Genomic DNA, 19,627 nt, shown 5'->3' on the forward strand with positions numbered 1-19,627 from the left:
CGCCTGAGACTCGACGTGCCAAATCGTCGCGCTCTACAACACGAAAATATTTGTCTGTCAGGTGCGGGCGACGGGATTACGCGCGGAATCCTACTTTACTCTTGTGTGGGCTCACCAGTGTGCTGACACGACGTGAACTACGTTGAACCCCTTTACGCCAGGGAGTGGTTTTTCTCCGTATTCCTATGTGTGGGCTGACCAGTGGGCCGAAAAGGCCCTCTCTACTAGGGAACAAAAAAGAATGAGCTTGCCCGGACGGCGCAGGAAGGCCAGCGAGAAGAGAGCTTCTGTGCCCGTTAGCTCACGCACGCTGGACGTTTTTGTATTTCTTTTTGTTTTGGAGCGCACCGCTCACCTGGAACTACGTCTTCTGTTTTGTTTTTTTACATCATCTCGTCTTTCCTGCCGGACCCTCTCCGATGGTCAATCTGGTTCGAGCACCAAGCAGACGCTATTGAAAGTCACCGAAAGCCCGTCACCGGACTAACCGGTGGCAGCCGTAACACAGCGCATTTCGAAACCACGAGAAAACACAGAATAAACCAACACGAGCGCTCAACTGCAACTCTCTTAAGCAACGTCTTAAGCTGAATTTTAAAGCAGATTACGTTGTTGCAGAAACCGTATAGTGCATGCAAATTTTGGTTATAATGCCCGTAAATGTTTAATTACTGGTAGCAATCACACAAACACACACACACACACACACACACACACACACACACACACACACACACACACACACACACACACACACACAAATGCATTTTGCAACAGTGTGAGTCCGAAATTTCGAAAAGTTGCCAAAGACATCCCTTATATTTTCTTTATTGTCTCGACAGTGTGGGCGAGGTGCCCGTAGACCAACGCGCCGTACCAGAGTTATGAACTACTGTGGTCAATTAAAAGCCATGTCTATGCCGACCAGGCCAATTGCATGCTTAAATGCTTAACTTTCGGGTATAACGTAAAACTATTATTCTGAGTACCCCATTAGCCCTTCGTGATAGGTCAGAATGGCTCAGGCCTCGCCCATGTGGCCATTAAACCTTAGATTGGAATAGTTTCACGTTTCACCATACAGAGAAGCCCGCCCGGTGAAACCGCTGCAGGGCGCTGGCAGCGCCCCAATCCCACTTTTCGTTGTTTTGTGCCTCAGCTGGGGTGGTGTTCCACTGGACCGTGCTCTAGTGCACTCCGAATACAGCGGCCCTGGCCGTTCCGAAAGCAGCGACGACAGCCGGGAGTGGCCGCACCGGCTACTTGCGGGAAGCGCCGGAGAGTCCACCCACGAGAAGAGGTGCGGAATGCGCACTCTTCTTCGGAACAAGAATCCGCGCGCTGTGCGCGGCAGCTGCCGGAGCCCCACCCGTGCTTGCTTGCGATTTACCCCAGGGGAACGGAACGAGAGCTGCAAACGAGCGAGGCAGGATGGCGTCGACGATGAGTGAACAGGGAATACATCTGCTTAGGGTAGGCAGTTTCCGCGGATTCGGATCATGAGACTGAAATAATCCGAAGAATAAGAATGGGCTGGGGTGCGTTTGGCAGGCATTCTCAGATTATGAACAGCAGGTTGCCATTATCCCTCAAGAGAAAAGTGTATAACAGCTGTGTTTTACCAGTACTCACGTACGGGGCAGAAACCTGGAGGCTTACGAAGAGCGTTCTACTTAAATTGAGGACGACGCAACGAGCTATGGAAAGAAGAATGATGGGTGCAACGTTAAGGGATAAGAAAAGAGCAGATTGGGTGAGGGAACAAACGCGAGTTAATGACATCTTAGTTGAAATCAAGAAAAAGAAATGGGCATGGGCATGACATGTAATGAGGAGGGAAGATAACCGATGGTCATTAAGGGTTACGGACTGGATTCCAAGGGAAGGGAAGCGTAGCAGGGGGCGGCAGAAAGTTAGGTGGGCGGATGAGATTAAAGAGTGTGCAGGGACAACATGGCCACAATCAGTACATGACCGGGGTAGTTGGAGAAGTATGGGAGAGGCCTTTGCCCTGCAATGGGCGTAACCCGGCTGATGATGATGATCCGCGGTCATCGAGTCAGATGCTTGCTTGTGCGGGCGTGACACCACGTTTTAGTGTGCTCATGTTTACAAGTTTATACGGCCAATAAAACTACTATCCTTACTTCGTATAGCTGTCCCCTAATTTGCTATCGCAATCTATGCTTCACCTTTCGGGCGACACTGCGACTGCCTTTTTCTCCACGTCGCCCACCGAAGGCATAGGGCGGCAGTATAGGCCGACACTACTAAAAAATTTTCGCCGGCCATGCATTCTCGCTCACTCTCCTCGGCATTTGGCCGATGATGCTGACCAACACGCGTTCAGGGTCACTTCCCTTCTCAGTGACCCACACACACTCCTACCCCCTCACATGTCCGCTCAAAACCACCGTTCGTACTCAAGTTAGATCACTCCCGTTCGTACTTAATCTCGCCAATGAGCATGCCAATGTCGGTAAGCGAACACGGCTCTACCGAGAAAACAAAAGGTGCAGCCGACGATTAGCACCGCGGCTGCCACACGTGTCACAACATTATTTTTGTTTAATTACGCCAATAAGCAATCGGCAGCGTGTCGCCGCACCTCCCCTACGCTTGAGAAATGCGCTTCACTGCACAAGAATGGAGTACTGGGCGACTGTCCTTTTGAGAATGCGTTTCCTCCGATGAAGGTTGCCCGGCTAGAATATGTTGAGCTCACGACGCGCTCGAGTCGCGCTGCAGCAGTGCATGTGGTTGGGATCGAATCTGCGGCGAGACGCGGGACACGGGCAGCGCATGAGGAGAACGTGCAAAACAGGCAGGAAGGAGTCGTCTTGCGTGCCTTTCAACGCCCGGCACTACCAGGTAACGAAAGGCAAGCACCTGGATTAGCGTGACATGGCCATCGTGCAAGCATCGAGAGAAGAGGATTACCGTTTGGAGTAAACCCCAAAGAGTGTAAGCTTAGCGTATAAATTCATTGCGACATTCAGACGCACCAGCAAGGTTAAAGGAACCAGATCGGTGACACGCGCCTTTTCGAGGTGGAAGCTCCCATGAGTGAAGAAACGTTCCAGAACACGAGATGAGTGATGCCTGTCGATGAGGACAAGCTGACGCGCCTCCTGTCATCGATTTGTACTGCATACGGCAGGTCAGTTGATTTTCAAGTCAGTGAACCGCTCATTGGTCGTGGCAAGCACTGCTGGATCGCAGACGCCCTTTGTGCCGTACCTTCCGTATGCCTCTAGCGGGCCGCTTGACCTTTCCCGAGCGGCCATCGACGTCTTGTGGACGCCAACGCACTGCACGGCCTCACCAATTACAGCGTTTGCCTTAAATGTGATGCCCTGAAAGCGGAATGAAGTTTCAATCGAGAGTAAATCCACACCTAAACTCCAACTCAATTTCCTCGTTCAAGCCTTGCATCAATTCCGCTGTCGAGCGGCCGCTGCAAGTTATGCAACCGTGTCGCGAAAGGCGACTGATTACTGCCCAGACGTAGGGGTTGAAGGACGGATTTCGGGATGAAAACCCAAACTTGGGAGTGTTTATTTTACATTATATACAAGGAGGTGAGAGTAAATGAACAGTCGTACAGTCATTACGGGCCGGCAGCAACTCGGACGCTGCGGCCCGCGGCAAGAAGTTCGAGAGAGGTGAATCAGGGAATCAGGGAATGTCCCAGAATGCTCAGGTCTCTCTGGAAGGCTTCTTATAAACCCTTCGAGCACTGTAAGTCACGTCATGTTTGACCAATGGGAGAGTCCGCTCCGATGACGCCACTTTCAGCCAATGGTAGGCGCCCGTGTCGCGGTGTCACACCTGGCGGCTCTCTGCGGTCTTGCCTCGCAGACTGGCAATGCACTTCTTCTAACGAGGAGAAGGGGAGGGCTGCTCATGCTCCATTGTCCGAGGCCCACCTGCTAATCCCGGCGGCGCACGAACTTGTTGGCACGTGAACTTGTTGCCTTAAACTTGTTTGCTCGGCCGCTCCTCTGGAATGTGCTTTCCTGCTTCGGCATTCCTCAATTAGCTGTGCTGCGACTCGAAGTGGTTTGGGGAACTCGAAGTAATCGCAGGAAACAGCTCCATATCTAACAGCTCGTCCTCGCCCCGGTTGTTCTGAATGGCCGGTGAACTCAATTCGCTGGCCAGGAGGAACGCTGAAAGAAGCTGCAGGGTACTGGGATCGAGCCTCGTTTGACAACCCTCGGGATCCTGGGCCCTGGAGAACATACGTCAAACAAACCAAACAACACAGCGCTGCACCACGCGTAAGCGCAGGCTCTTCACCCCTGACTCGCCAGGCTATTACTGAGTCAAAATGAACCCTGATCTTTTATTTCCCCAATTTTGATAAAGCAGTTCCAACCACCCTTCCAAACAGCTATCCATTTCTCCTCGAATACCGACAAAACCAGAGTACTATTGTTGTTGCAAAACAAAAGGGTCGTTGACGATGCAAACAACAAATGAAAACAGCCGAACATAACTTAAGTGGCCTAACTACACGAACAGCACGTTTCCAGTCTATCGCAGTGGCGTACTTATCGCATGTATTGGTGCCACTGAACAATCTGGTCAACCTTACAAGTACGTAATCACAAGCGCGCTAGCCTTGTGGTCACTATCCAGAACGCATACTTGTGTCGTAGGCAAACTCTTCATTACGCTTACTCACGTTTCTTCCTTTAGTCCCTCTAGGACACGTGACTTAAACGAACAATTAAACTCGCGGGACTTACACACTCCGCGGAACTCTTAAAATAATGCGTCTTTTAATAACTCGTTCCACGCATACTTAACAGAGAAGTCAGAATACGGCTGCTCTCAACAAACACGAGCAACCCAGTCATAAATCTGCTTCCTTCCGCCCACACAGGACATGCGCTAATGGGACTAAGAACGCTTCTCAGAGCAAATCATGCACTCACTGAAAATCTACGCGCTTATCCTTAGAAAATTCAAAAACACTTAAAAAGAAAGAAGGTTAAATAACACACGCGCTTTACCATAGGCCTTTCGACGATAACCATGACCTTCAGGTTACTCACACACACACAAAAAAAGCCTATCTACTTATTAATGAGCATCTCGCGAGACTACATGTTTACACAAACGCGTCTTTCAAATCTCGGAGCTTTTCTAACAAAACACAAACAGAGCTCATACCTTACACATTGAAAGAAACTCTAGTCTCAAATCACGAAATTTTCCGATGCTCAAAAATAAAACAAAATAACACCTTTTACTTTACGGACGCTCTTTTGGCCTCCCTTTCCAAACGTTTATGTCTGACTCATACTCTGAGCCGTCCTCGAGGTGGTCGCGGCTTGAAAACTACTCTGGCTGCCGAGGAAACACAAAAGGGCTGACTCACTATCAGCTCCCCCAAGACGTTACGGTCTCCTGCCAATTTGCGTCCTGGCGCCCCGCTTTCAACACGAACTCGATTGACCGCGTCGCTACTCCCCACCTGGTCTCGTCCTGCCACCTTGCGTTTCTTCGAACTGCACGCTGAGCTGTGAAAAGAACTACGGAACGACGAGGAGTTTAACTGCCTCGTGCCCTTTGTCCGCGTCCGTGCATAACATGCTTCGCGGTCCCCCTTGGACCGGTGGTTTGAACGTTTAGGATGCGTCAACATCGTCAGTGACGACCGCACCTTTCTTCTCCTCGCGCCCTGCCCATTTGGGGTTCTTGCCATCTTTGGCGGCGCTACATTAATTACCGTCTTTCGGTCTTTACTGCGCTTCTTTTTACGGCGCTTTCTCTTTGCACTCGCCTTCATGTCGCCTTCTCGTGCCTCGTGCTGGCCGGTACACATTTCGTCGGCCCGGATCGGTCTCTTACCCGCACAGTCTGATTGATTCTCACTTAAATCAACACTCTCTCTGCCTCGACTGGCGGACAGCCCAACCGACTCTGGCACAATGCAGCAGGCTTTACTCGAGTTATACAACTCGCACTCTTGCGAACTGCCCTCTACTACACTGCCCAGCGCACGCTGTGCATCGGCACACAGCCCGTCGGTATCGATCGCTGTCTCACGCGCACAGCCAGAATGATTAACAACGGAATCATCCCTATCTAGGCTATCTAGACTGGCGGAGAGCCGCACCGATCCCTGAACAATGCAGTTGTATTCTCTTGAGCTACGCAGCTCGCAACCCTGAGAATTACCCTCAACTGCATCACTCAGCTCGCACTTCACTTCTGCACGCAGATCTGACCTGACATGGGTGCTCGCGTCTGTCGCGTCAACAGTACCCTTTTCTTCGCTAGCAACCTCGCTAACATTACCAGCGACGCACACGCTCGGTAACTGTGCCAATTTGTTCGCAGCTGGCCTAGCTGTCTCTACAGTCATCTGTTGGCACAGCACCTCGTCGCTCTCCTTGCGGCCTTTAACGGCCTCTGTTGCCACTAAGGCATCGTTAGCAGCTAGCCTTTTCCCTTCACTTATGAATCTGCAGCCAATCTCACAGGCACTACTCTTTTCGTCGGCTTTTGGCGAAAATCTGCTAGATTCTTCCTCATTCTTTCGCGCTGTACTACCTGCAGAATTCTCAGACAGCCGTTGTCTCTGTGCCAATAACTGATCACAATACTGTATCTCTTTGATCAGTGCTGCCTTCTCTCTCTCATACTTTTGCTCACGCTCGCGTTGATTCTCACGTTCGTGACGCTCACACCTAAGAGTAAGTTCTTGAAGCTCATGCTTCCGTTCATTCTCGCGTTCTTCACGCTTATGCTCACTCCTAAGTTCACGACGCTCTCGCAAACGTACACGACGTACACGCTCCCGTGGCTCCTGTATCACTTCCCAAGCAAGCTCAATGCTTTTATCATCATTGCCACTATCTTCAATCGCCTTTATGATAGCTCCGGTGAAATGTTTTTCAACGATACAGCTGATCAGGAGCTTACAATACAAGGCCATGAAATGCCGGGATAACGAAACATGGGGCACTGTGGGGGTACAGCAGGTATGAAGTACTGAGAGGTATTTGGAAGGGAGTAATGGTGGCGGGGCTTACTTTCGGGAATGCGGTCCAGTGTTTAAGGGCAGAGGTTCAGTCGAGACTAGAAGTATATCAGAGAGCTGTGGGAAGGTTAGCACTAGGTGCCCACGGGAAAACCACAAACGAAGCAGTACAGGGAGATGCGGGCTGGGCATCGTTCGAAGCACGGGAAGCTCAGAGTAAAATCCTATACGACAAACGCCTGAGGAAACTGGACGATAACACGTGGGCAGCTAAGGTATTTAAATACCTATACAGAAAGAGCGCTGACTCACAATGGCGGAAAAGAACTAGGAATGCCAGACACGAGGACGAAGAAAGACAGAGCATTAAACGACAGGTTAAAACGCGGAAGGTAAAAATTGGATAAATTCAATGGAAAAGAAGCATAGTGTGTAACTATATCGATACTGGAAACAGCAGATCAGGAAGGAAGCGTTTTATGATAACAAAAGAGGCAGTGCCCTACTCTTTGAAGCTAGATCAGGATGTCTTAGAACGCGGAGCTATAAAATAAATTTAACGAAGAAGAAGACACATGTACTGTGTGTAGTAAATATGTAGAAACAATGCAACACCTCATACTAAAATGTGATTGTATCAATCCCGATGTCGATGCGGCCACAGCCACCCTCTCCTGAGGCCCTAGGGTTCAGAGATAATGATAGTCATGTAAATAAATGTGCGGTGGAAATTAGCAAAAGGCGATTGGAGGATTGGTGGCTCAAAAGCAGAGAGGTGACATAAGGTTAAAAGGGTAGGAAGACGTATTTAAAGAAAATCGAGAAATTCAATAACACACAACACAGATAAAAATAAAAGGCAAAATAAAACTCTGAGCATGGTGGCAACTGCCATCGCCCCGTTTCAAAGGGGACGCTCCTACCTTCCATCCATCCATCTATCCTTGGGTTCAGCGAGAGCAGGGCAAAAGTGCGCAACAGGGATTAGTAAGAGGCGATTAGTGGAGGTAGGGAAACGACAAAAACGGAGACGCACAAAAGTACAAAAGCAAAGTTCGCAATAGGGGATCAGAAAACTTGGTTGTGGGAGTTCATAGTTTTTTTTTTCTTCTTCCTTTTTTTTCGTTTTTAACCTAGGTACGACATTAAGCAGCATAATAGCAAGAGCTTGGTGGCACAACGCACCACCCCGTTCCAAAGCGGGCGCTCATCACATCCATCCATCCGAGATAGCAATCCCCCCCCCCCCCTTGTCCCTACACCGTTGCGCAAGGACTCACGCACATAGGATGGAGCGAGGCACTACTCTTGGTGGCCCTTTGCATGCCCGAGAAAAGAATACGTTTTTTCGCAGACAGAGTGGAAGGGCACTAAATTCCTGTTCTACACAGCTCGATATACGCACGCAATTTTTCCCAGAACCTAGCCATATACAGCTTCGCTATACTATATAACGTGCACTGGCCTTCGCAGTTGCTTCCTCTGGGACGCTTCTCGATCAGTGGTGCGAAAGCGCCTCGTAAACGTTCTGGAATTATTAGTAAGAAAACTAGATAATTGTTATATTCATTTCAGTTCTTTATTCCCCAGGGGGCGCTTCTGTTCTTCATTATATATTTGGTTGTATATGCTAAATAAACGGCTTTTTTACTTCGGGACGGCTGGAGTCTGACTTCCACCTTCGGTCAATACCACATTGGCGACGAGGATTTCGTGAACGTACCCCCAGCCCCGCTGCGCCGTCCGTATCCGCCCACCATGAGCTTCACTGGGCTTGCTCCGCCACCGTTTTTCCTTCCGACGCCCGGCCGTCCCTCATTGCCATGGGAGTAGTGGGAGCAGATGCTCAACGTGTACTTGCTGGCATCCGGAGCCGCCGCATTCAAGCCGGAGCAACGCAAGGCTATTCTTTTGCATTGTTTGGGGGCGGAGGGCCAGCGTATTTATCAGACGCTACATGCAGGGACCAGCGCCGCAGCACCGGCCGCGCCAAGTGCCGCAGCACTCGCCGATGACAAGTCTGTCGTGGCCCCTCCTGACGAATACGACTCTGCACTCCCCGCATTACGGCACCAGTTTTCGACGTCGCGCAACGTTATCATCGAGCGTCATCGCTTTCACCGCCGCAGCCAACACACAGGCGAGTCCGTTCATGACTTTGTTGCCGCTCTACGGGAGCTAGCGTCACATTGTTCGTTTGCCTCGCAAGATGATGCTCTGCGCGACCAATTCGTTGCCGGCGTAGCTTCCACTCGCGTACGTGAGCGGTTACTGCTCGAGGGTTCTACACTTTCATTCGATAATTCTGTTCGAATTGCACTTCAGTTTGAGCAGGCGGCTGAAGAGCTAAAGGAGCTCTCTGCTTCGGTCGAAGCATTTTCACTGCGGCAGCGTCGAAAACCATCGTCGCATTCTTCGAAACAAAGGAATTCACAACCGGCAGCCACCTTAGAGCAGAATTTAACGAGGAGCGCGGGCGGCTCACGTGCGTCGCAGCGGAACCGCCCCCCTCAGCGGAACCGAGAACAGAGTAGCCGCTCCGGCTCGCCACTTTGTTTCCGATGCGGCTCGCGGAACCACATCGCGTCAGCGCCGCAGTGCCGAGCGCATGGCAAGACTTCTTCGTTTTGCGGTCGCAAGGGCCACTTTCAAAGGGTATGCAACCGCAAGCTAACCCAAATGCAAGGCCGAGTCCGTGAACTTGAATTTCAGGAAGATGTTTCGTCTTCCAGCAGTGCTGAGGAATTTTTGACTGTGCAACGTTCCGCGCGTAGCGGAATTCATATTCAAGTGCAAGTCGCGAATGACACTTTGACATTCCTTGTTGATTCAGGGTAGCCTGTTTCAATCCTGTCAGAGCAAGAATTCAGTCGATATTTTCAGAGTGTTCCGCTTCTGCCTGCTCCGCATGTTAGTTTGTTTGACTACTCTCAACGGCCGATTCCAGTGCTAGGTTGTTTCCAGGCAGACGTTCGACTTAAAGGCCGCACAGCGTCACTACGTTTTTATGTTGTTCACCGAGGCACTTCTCTGATCGGTCTTGACGGCATTAAGGTCTTGGATCTTCGCACTGAGGGTTCTGCTCTCAAGTGCTTATACACGTCCGTTGCACCGCAGCCGACTGTTGTTGACTCGCTATCCTGTTCTATTTCCACACCGTCAAGCACGCAACCCCGTAACAAAGCTGTTCCGCCAGCCTGCGTGACTAAGGAGAAGTTCAGACAGGCCGCCCTCGACGACAGTGGCCTGGAAACCATCAAGTCATTCGTGCTGAATTCCTGGCCGCCAAAGAAGTCCATACCAGAAGAGGCGATACCATTCTACGCCATTCGGGAAGAACTTTCTGTTGTCGATAACCTGTTACTGCGTGGAGAGCGCCTCGTTGTTCCGTCCTCCCTCACGGCTCAGATCATCGGCACCGCGCAAGAGACACATCCGGTTATCACGCGCACGAAGGCGCGACTGCGTGAGCGGTTCTGGTGGCCACGAATGGATCAGCAAGTGGAAACGGCAGTAAAAAACTGCCATATTTGCCTGGAGGCAGATAAGTCCGCCAGAACATCACCAGCACCGTTGCAACCTGTTGAATGGCCTGAGCGACCGTGGCAAAAGCTTGGCCTAGACATTGTTGGTCCTTTGGAGCATGCAGCTTAGAACATCAGATTTGCTATAACGCTTGTTGACTACCATTCTAAATGGCCAGAAGTGTATTTTTGCAGCTAAGTGTCCACGAGCACCGTGAAAGACTTTTTAAGAAGTGTTTTTGCCCGTGAAGGCTACCCGGAAGAGATTGTGACAATGGGCCTCACTTCACTTCGCGTGAGTTCATAACTTCCCTGCAAAACAGAGGCATCAGTCTTTCTTTCTTCGGTATACTACCCCCAAGCCAATGGGCAAATAGAACGTTTCAATCGCACATTGAAAAACTTCATTCAAGTCTCACTCCTCGAAAGACGACCACTCTGACAAGCTGTCACAGAATACCTGCACTGAACACCAGCATTTGCGGAAGATCCAGCCAAGGAGTTGGCGCGACTTCGTCAAAGGGTTCGGCGTCAGCAGCAAAGCAGCAAGCACTACACGGACAAAAGGAGAGCCGCCAAGAAGACGAAGATAGCCGTAGGGGATTTTGTCCGTGTCAAAAAACCGTCCGTTCGGTTCAAGGGAGACTGCGCCTTTTCATCACCAACTGAGGTGATCAAGAGGAGGGGACCAGCCTCTTTCCGACTTGGAGACGGCCGTACGTAGAATGCCTCCAAGCTTTCCAGGGTTCCAGAGAGGAGCACCTGGGAACCAAGCCCACCTGCCACGCCGCAGCCGCGGTCTCCTGATGCGCTGCAGCCCACCACGTCGCAGCTTCCTAATAATAATATTTGGGGTTTTACGTGCCAAAACCACTTTCTGATTATGAGGCACGCCGTAGTGGAGGACTCCGGAAATTTTGACCACCTGGGGTTCTTTAACGTGCACCTACATCTAAGTACACGGGTGTTTTCGCATTTCGCCCCCATCGAAATGCGGCCGCCGTGGCCGGGATTCGATCCCGCGACCTTGTGATCAGCAGCCCAACACCATAGCCACTGAGCAACCACGGCGGGTTCGCAGCTTCCTGATGCGCTGCAGCCTGCCACGCCGCGGTCTCCTGAGGCACTACAGCCTGCCGTGCCACAGCCGCAGTCTCCTGAGGCACCACAGCCTGCCGCGCTACAGCCTCCTTCTCCCAGGACGCAGGCACTGTGTCCTGGCATACCGCAGCAGCAGTCAACGAGCCCGTCGCCAGTGCGACGTCCAACGCGGCCGACCCGAGAGCGCCGGCCACCGGCCTGGCTTCAAGACTATCAGACCAATTAGTTGGTGGTCTGTCATTGTGTACATAGGTTGTAAATATGTGTAAATAAGTACAGTGTGCATGCTTTGGGTTTTTCGTTACTAATACTTACTAACAACTAACCACTAAAAATAAGGGAGGGAGTATGTTATATTCAGTTTCGTTATTCATTTCAGTTCTTTATTCCCCAGGGGGCGCTTCTGTTCTTCATAATATATTTGGTTGTATATGCTAAATAAACGGCTTTTTACTTCGGGACGGCTGGAGTCTGACTTCCACCTGCGGTCAACACCACAATAATGTTACTTTGAAATATTTTGCACGTTTGGCTTTAAGCTTGAATTACGCGATGGCATTAGGCAGTTTCGTCACTCTGGATTAGTCACCTCCTTTAATGTTTATTGTTCAAAGCAATCTTTTCAGACGGCGCTTTGCTTGGATTAACGGGTGACCTAGCGATTATTTTCTGGCGACCGCTTGCTTTTAGTAGGCACGTAGTTTGTGACGCAGTAGAGCACGCCAAAGAGAATTTACGTCAAGAGAGGCATTGGAACCCACCTGTGAAAGAAAGGCTGGAACTTTTGAGCAAGATACGTTAGTATGCTATTATCAGCGTTTTGGAAGTAGGTTACTATGGACACAGCAAATGGGCAGTGGTAACATGCGGTAAGTCATGGTCAGGTATACCGCAAATGACGTCAGATCGTACACAGCTAATATCGAAATGATGGCTGGTCAACAGTGCTTCGAGTAGTTCCCTGCGAGCGCGTTGGACGTGAGACGACCTGATGAAGAGTGAAGGTCAACATGAGATCGAACAGTGCATCGGAAGCTGCTCGCTCTTCGTGAGAATTAATCTCACGAAGATTAATATCGCCCATGAGGGCGTTGCGTGAACCATGGGCGTGGCGCTGCATGTGGTCTTGACTGCAGGAACCGATAAACACATCCTAAGGCAACGTCTCTACCGTTGCAAAGCGATTGAGAAAATACCGCCTCAGCGTCTTTTTATCTCGTGGGAGAATGGCAAAAGCAAAACATTTTTCCCCCCAAACACCACCACTCAGGGTCACGTGTGGAACGGTCTGTAGAGATAACGGAATAATTTGGTGGAGCGAACTCGTGATCAACAATGTCGGACGTGAACCATGTTTGTTATGGCAGGTTCGTAATCAAGTTTCCAAGTGCTTGGGGTCTGTCGACGACGCTTCTAGCATTTACCGTGAAACGCGTTAGGTCCCCGAATTTGCCGCCTCGACAAGTTACAACTCCGCTTTTGTCTTTGCCGGTGGTGCTTGCTGCTTTGCCGACACAACCATTCTCCGACCCCCTTTCTGTAACGTACCTTGTTTTTTTTTTTTTTTTCAAACAGCCCTTTGTCATCCTGCTCCTAACTCCAGACGTAGCCAGCGATTGTTGATGTACAATTGCTCTAAAACAAGCGAAGCCTCTTCATTCTTTTGCCTGTTTACCTTCGCGCTGTTCCACATTTTTCTCCCGACATCCCGCCCGCGTTTTGAAAACTCTTCTGTAATATAGTGAAGTTTGTACCCCCTTTTCAGTATTGTATACTTACCTGCCGAGTCAAGTAATTCGAAAATTCCAGGCCGAACCTTGTTTGCTTCCGCTCTCCCTATCCGATGCATGCATTCCACGGCTACTGGTTATGACTCCAGACGGCGTTCAAGAACGTCTTTATTACCTGTGCGTCCCAGTGTCAAGGGAGTCTCTCCTGTGGCTTCCGGTAGCCCGTATATTATCAAATTAGAGCGTCTGCTACGATTCTCCAGAGCGTCGATTTTATTTTTCCTTGATATTACTGCCGCATTCATGTGCGCTATTTGCTCTTGACAAGAATCTATTTTGTGTTCTAGCCTTGTAAATACGTTCAATTTCCTATCGATTTCGGCCAGATAACTTTCCTTGATGTATTTAACAAATGCGGCTACTTCCTTTATTTGTTGACTTATTTGTGGACCGGGATTAGTTTCAACGTCTTCGCCAGGTAAGAGAAGCTTTAGTATGAAGCACAAACAAAATACCGCGCAGCGCCAGCAAGAATGAGTTATTGGAGCGAATACGATTTCCGTATCGCTTTTTCACCTGAAGACAAACAGATCGTTAGGCGGCCACATTCCCTGTCGTAGCCAACGGTCTCGGATTGCATATGACGAGCTTTCATAGGCGGGCTGTGTGGTGGCACCTGATATTGGTCGCGCGCTAAGCGATTTGTGCAGGTTGGCGACGCGCAGTTCAGCAGAGAACACCATGACTTTATCAGCACGGTATCTGGTACGTGGCAGTTGGTCGGTGGAAAAGTGTGCTTCTACACATATTGGACGATCACAACTGGAACTACGCGGCATTTTTTAAAGAATATATTTAGGTCGGATACATAGAGAGTGGTTCCGCTATGCAGGCATGACTTCCACTACTACTCGGCTTCAATTTGTGCCCTAAAATGAGCAAATAGCAAGTTCATTAGCACACGAGCTAATACGCCGAGTTATCATTAAACACTTTCTTGCTGCTAATGCTCTAGCCAAACAGCCTATGGACAAAAGCAGCGGCGGCTTCTTTTAACGAAAGTGTTCCGCATACAAAGGAACTCCACGGTTGTGTCGCCACTGGCGACCAGGCGAATCCGTCTAAGTACGTTTCCAAACGTCGCGAGTTCTCATAAATATGCCGCATGCAGGCTCAGCATGACAGCTTGCCACGCGACGTCACACCATCTGCGTCATTCACCACCCGGGGTTCTTTTGACGCGCACCTTGAGGACGCGGTTGCTTGCTCAACCACGTACACGGCGAAGATTAGTTTTTCAGGTTCATAGAAATTTCCCGTTCGTGTGTTCTGGAAATCTAAAGCCATTTCATGCAACACACTTGCTACGTCTTATTCCACTTTTTTTCCGCCAACTGTCCGTTGCTGTAATAGGGCGGGGGCGGTCACCTCGTCGAGCTGCTCATACTGCAGCAGTTACTTGTGGGCGCTCCTTTTCGTAGCCATGAAAACGAGCACAGAACTGACCCGAGTAAACATACGAGCCGGTGACGAGGGCCGCCTACGTCGCTGCGCTTTGTTCGGAGGTGGAGCTACACGTGAAACCGCGGAAGGCGCCTCCCAGCGAGGGCAATTTGCAACACGCGCCAACGGAGCGGGTGCAGGCGGCCTGACGCGCGCCGCGGCCAAAGCCAGTAACGAACGCACGGGCGAAGCGACGCCCAGACCTGCACGATCGCCGGCAGCCGCAAGGGCGGCGACAACCTTCCATCAACGCTCGCCGCCGTTGCCGAGGGCGAACAACGCTGTAGTCCCAGTTGCCGCAGCGAATTCGACTAGCGCAATCCTCCCTTCAAGCAACTGGGGTGGGGCGATGCACGGTGGTGAAAACACTTATGTGGTGTTCCTCTCAAGCGCAGGAACGCATTAGATGGATGGATAAGGCTGAACACTTTAAATCGGGCGGCGGTTCACGCCACCTAACCGTGACTAAAAATATTTTGCATTAGTAAAGGGTGAAATTTCCCCCTTGCCCTAACTTCAGCCATCAATCAGATAACCTGTTTGGTTATTTCTACCCGCTTAAAGTTCGTCTTGCCTCCACTGTCCCTAAACCCCAATGCTTTGAAAAAATTCGCGACATACCCAACGGCGCGCACCTGACGGGCGCTTCCAACATTGGGCAGAACGTCCGACAAGGGTTCGCAAAGCCGCCACTGATGACAGGCCTTCAAAACGGTCTGCGAGAGCGGCTGCCGAGACCATAGAGTAATATGGTAAACGCAACGAGTGGACACTCCCTTAGGCCCCTGCGGCCGGCTTTGGTTCGCAGCGAACCTAGGAGAATCCGTGAAACGGACCAGCCTTCGAGATGGTCGCTGCATGTCGCCGAATCTCAGAGGCCGTGATTTCATTTTCGTTTCTTTTTTTATTATTTTTTTTGGGGGGGAGGGGGAAATTAGTAACGTTGAATAAATTGAGCAGTTTCATACAGCCTCTTGTGCCGCTGTTTATATGTTGCGGCGACGAGCGCATAAATGTGTTTGATTTTGTACATTTTATTTAAATTCCTACTTGTTATGTTTCAAGTTTTAACTTAGCGTTACAAATCGTGCCAATTGTTAACGATGAAGTAGAGTTTGTGATATTGTACTTCTAATAAATCACACTAAAAGGAGTATCGTAAACAAATGTGCCATGTTCCTTCAATATCAATGAGCCTGCTGGATAGCCAAGAACACGAAAATAGCAGACTATTAATTGCAGCAAGTTTGTGAGAAAAGTGGCAGAAAACGGGAAGAAACTGCGAGATGCAAGTAATGGAGAATAGTCGGAAATTAATCGCGTGATGGCAACAAACTTTACACACGCATAACAATGCACACAAGGCGTCTTGAAACTATTCAGATAATGAAAAAAAATACACGGACAAGCCAGCAATTAATTTACTTAAAATGGGATTGTTCTGGAAGGAATAAATATGACGTTTTTTTTTTTTTCTTGTACTTCTACGAAGGAGGGCGATTAAACGTAGCAAAATTATGTGAATGGTTGCGCGGCAACATAAAATGTCTACAAAAACAATTGGGCACACACCAACATCCTCATCCCGTATGTGTAATCCATTGAGTCCCTCATTAAGCAGCTGCAAGATACTGGCATCTCAATTAAGCACTTTGACTGCGTTGGAGGTCTTCAGCAGCTGTCTTCGAAGCCTTGCAATCGTCTTGATACTTGAAAATTTGCCCTTGAATATGCATGGTGTCCTTTGGCTGTAGAGTATTTTGAGGAAAGAATAGTGGAGGTTCCTGCAATACGTAGAATGACAGGCAGAAGGTAAGCAACACTGGAGGCTTCAAAGCTATTGAATATAGATGCTGCACTCCTTTGTGTAAGCAATAATGAAGCATTCAAAGCTTTTGAATGGAGATGCTACGTTCCTTCGTGCGATGCATATTTTTCTTATCTAACATGAAGGAAGCACTGTTGTAAATGCTGAGAAACAACGAACCTTCTACGGTAAGGAAACCATGTCCAATAAAAACATGAAAACACGTATCGTCAGCCCATGCAATACAGCTAACAATGCTAACAATACAATGCTCGAGCTCACATAGCCTGCTACAGAGGTCGAGACAGAGCGCATTGCCATACTAAATATTGCGCGGGTACGGCTTTAAAGATAACCACATTTGTTTTGCAAAACTGGCGCGCTATAATTTTGCAGAAGCCACTGCGGGTAATCTTCTTGAATAAATAGACATAAATCCCTCTGCACGCAACGGCACGTGTTCACCAGCCGCATTTCTTGACCATTTCATTTTCGAACTTCGACATCGTTTCGAACGTGCCTCGCAGCTTGGACGGTGCCGCGTGGCTGTTATCGCTGCCATCACCGCTCATTGCTGCGCACGATTAAAAAAAAAAAAACGAATGCAAGGCGAAATTCAGCGTTGTAGATGGGCAGCAGCTGTTTATGGCTTCAAGGCTACCATGCCCCCTCAGTCACTCGTTCATGCGGCTAACAGTGACGTAACGAGTAAGTCTTTAGCAACGTGCAAGAGAACTTCCTGCGGCCTTACCATGAAACGGCGACGAAGCAGTAGTGTCAGAAGCTGGCAGAAGGACCCAACAACGATCCTCGGGCGCATTTTCACAGAGTAACGACGCCGCGAGCCCGGTGGCGGGGACTGAATGGGCTTCGCACGTGTGAGGTCGTGCCGCCTGTCAAGCTGCTAGCCGCGGCCGCAGCCACGTTTTTTCTCGATGTGCTCTGCTAGCGGCGAATCTCCATAGCTTGGCCGCGAAACGGGTCGAGTGTGCACTCTTGTCTACTGTGTTACTCTATGGCCGAGACTACACGACCGACGTGGAGCGGCGAAAACACAAAAGGCGTAGTAGATACGCGATCCGGACGTTATGAACGGTACCGTGTTTGTGACTGCATCTCGGAAAGTACCCTTTCCTCTTCGCCGTCGCGCCGCAGATTGGCCAGTCGCCGTCACGTGAACAATTCCCACTATTATGGCCCATGCCACGACGCTACAGAGGCGTAGATGAAGCAATCGATCGCAATCGCCGCGCATGCCAGCGATCGGTGTGAATGAATGAATGAATGAATGCTTTATTCCAAAGGAAAAAAGGAATGGGGTCATAAAAGTCTGTCGATATTGCATTTTGTGTCGTTTAGGTTATTAAAGCTTTCTTACAATTCAAAAGGGTGGAAGCGTTCGGGTGCGGCAACTGCCGGGAAAACATTTTTTGGGACACTACCTAGCTCAAGTATTGTATTGCTGAAAGGCGTTTGAAGCCGATAGCTTTCTTCGGCACTTTTGATTTTTGCAGAATCTGTGGCCGCACTGCGCCCGATGCTTGCGACTGGGGGCCCCGGGAACTGCGCTTCGCGTATCACGCGACTGCGACTCACGGAACGCCTTTGACGAAACACCCTGACTGCTCGGTGCGTCGACAGGTGTTCTAGTACACGATAAAATCGGGCCGACACAGTGGTCATCTTAGAATGTATATCTCTTAAAATTAACTTCTCATCATTCATTTCCAATTTAATCTGCTACAGGCTTCTCAGCAAAATTGCCCCACGTGCTGTTTTTTCTCCAACAAGCGAAACGAGCGTTGTTAGTGCAGCATTGAGGCCGCCTTTCCAGCCCTAGCCACACGTAACAAATAGCCAACGCATTTTCGAAGCCGGTCACCGAACGACTCCACGCCACGTAACGCCCACTCACTGCCCCGTTTACCACGAATATGCCAATAGAGCTGTCAATAAGAGTTCACAAGTTCAATAAGAGCTCAGCGAGCCAGCGTAGACGCCCAGTGAGCATTGCGCGGTACAACATGCGCAGTGGCGTCTACGTTGGCCCGCTCAGCTATAAACCTCTAATGTCAACTCCTTGTGCACCCCACCATACGACCACCACATCGGGTTTTTTTTTTTCTACTTCAAGATCGACTGACGTGATCACGTGAGAGAAGAAACGCAGGAGTGGACGAAAAGGAGACCAACTAATTGGTCACGCTTTCGTAAACAACGGTGGCAAAACCATCATCCCTTCAACCTACGCTCTGGCCCCGGTTGCATACAGGGTCCTTCGCGTGTGTTCAAAAAAAGATTTTGCACACACCGCTGCACTGTTCTTGTTCAAATTTTGCAGAACGATCGCATTTTGCTGTCGACTTCGTTTAGTGTAACACTTCGCACAGTTAGTCGCCTGTTTTTTAAGACAAAAATGAGAAGCTGTTTTCGCCTATGGGAAAAATGGCGTCTTAAAAGCGGCCCTGGCACAGACTTGTGTCGCCGCCTGCCAGTAGCAGCAGGAAAGAGCTGCTTCGCAGACGAAACGCCATCTTGAAATCGGCCGTTTACGCGACTCTCTGCGCTTATGACAAAGGGTGCACAAAAGGAAAGCTAACACCACGGTGACATGCTCAACAACCGCACAAAAGATTCTGCACACATGAAGGCCCCAACAACGAGGACCGCATAAACAACGATGCCCGGGTTTCCAGGCACTGTCTGAGTCCTTTTCCATATTTTCCAGTCGCGAAACTCCACCGTAACGCTACCGGGGAGCTTCACGCGCGTCGCCCAAAGCGCGACGAAACGCTTGCGCGGTGCGAGCCGATCGGCGTAGTGCGCCATTTTTTTCTTTTCCGAGTTGTTCAGCCGTGAAGTGGCGGGGTGGGACGACGATTCCGCCGAACATGTGCCGGGGTGCCGTTGCGGCTACGACCGAAGAGGTGCGATTGTTGTGTTCACCCAGTGACAAGGAGCAGCG

The 19,627-nt window shown here is 49.9% G+C and overlaps 1 protein-coding gene and 1 pseudogene across 2 annotated transcripts in view; one reads left to right on the top strand and one right to left on the bottom strand.

Annotated features, from left to right (window-relative positions):
• The window catches only part of nsl1 (non-specific lethal 1), a 180,142-nt gene that overhangs the window by 140,727 nt on the left and 19,788 nt on the right, over nucleotides 1–19,627 (bottom strand). The gene's annotated exons all lie outside the window — the stretch shown is intronic.
• LOC135908651 (uncharacterized) lies at nucleotides 8,756–11,848 on the top strand (annotated as a pseudogene).

This window comes from Dermacentor albipictus, chromosome 4 (assembly GCF_038994185.2).
Source record: "Dermacentor albipictus isolate Rhodes 1998 colony chromosome 4, USDA_Dalb.pri_finalv2, whole genome shotgun sequence".
NCBI lineage: Eukaryota > Metazoa > Arthropoda > Arachnida > Ixodida > Ixodidae > Dermacentor > Dermacentor albipictus.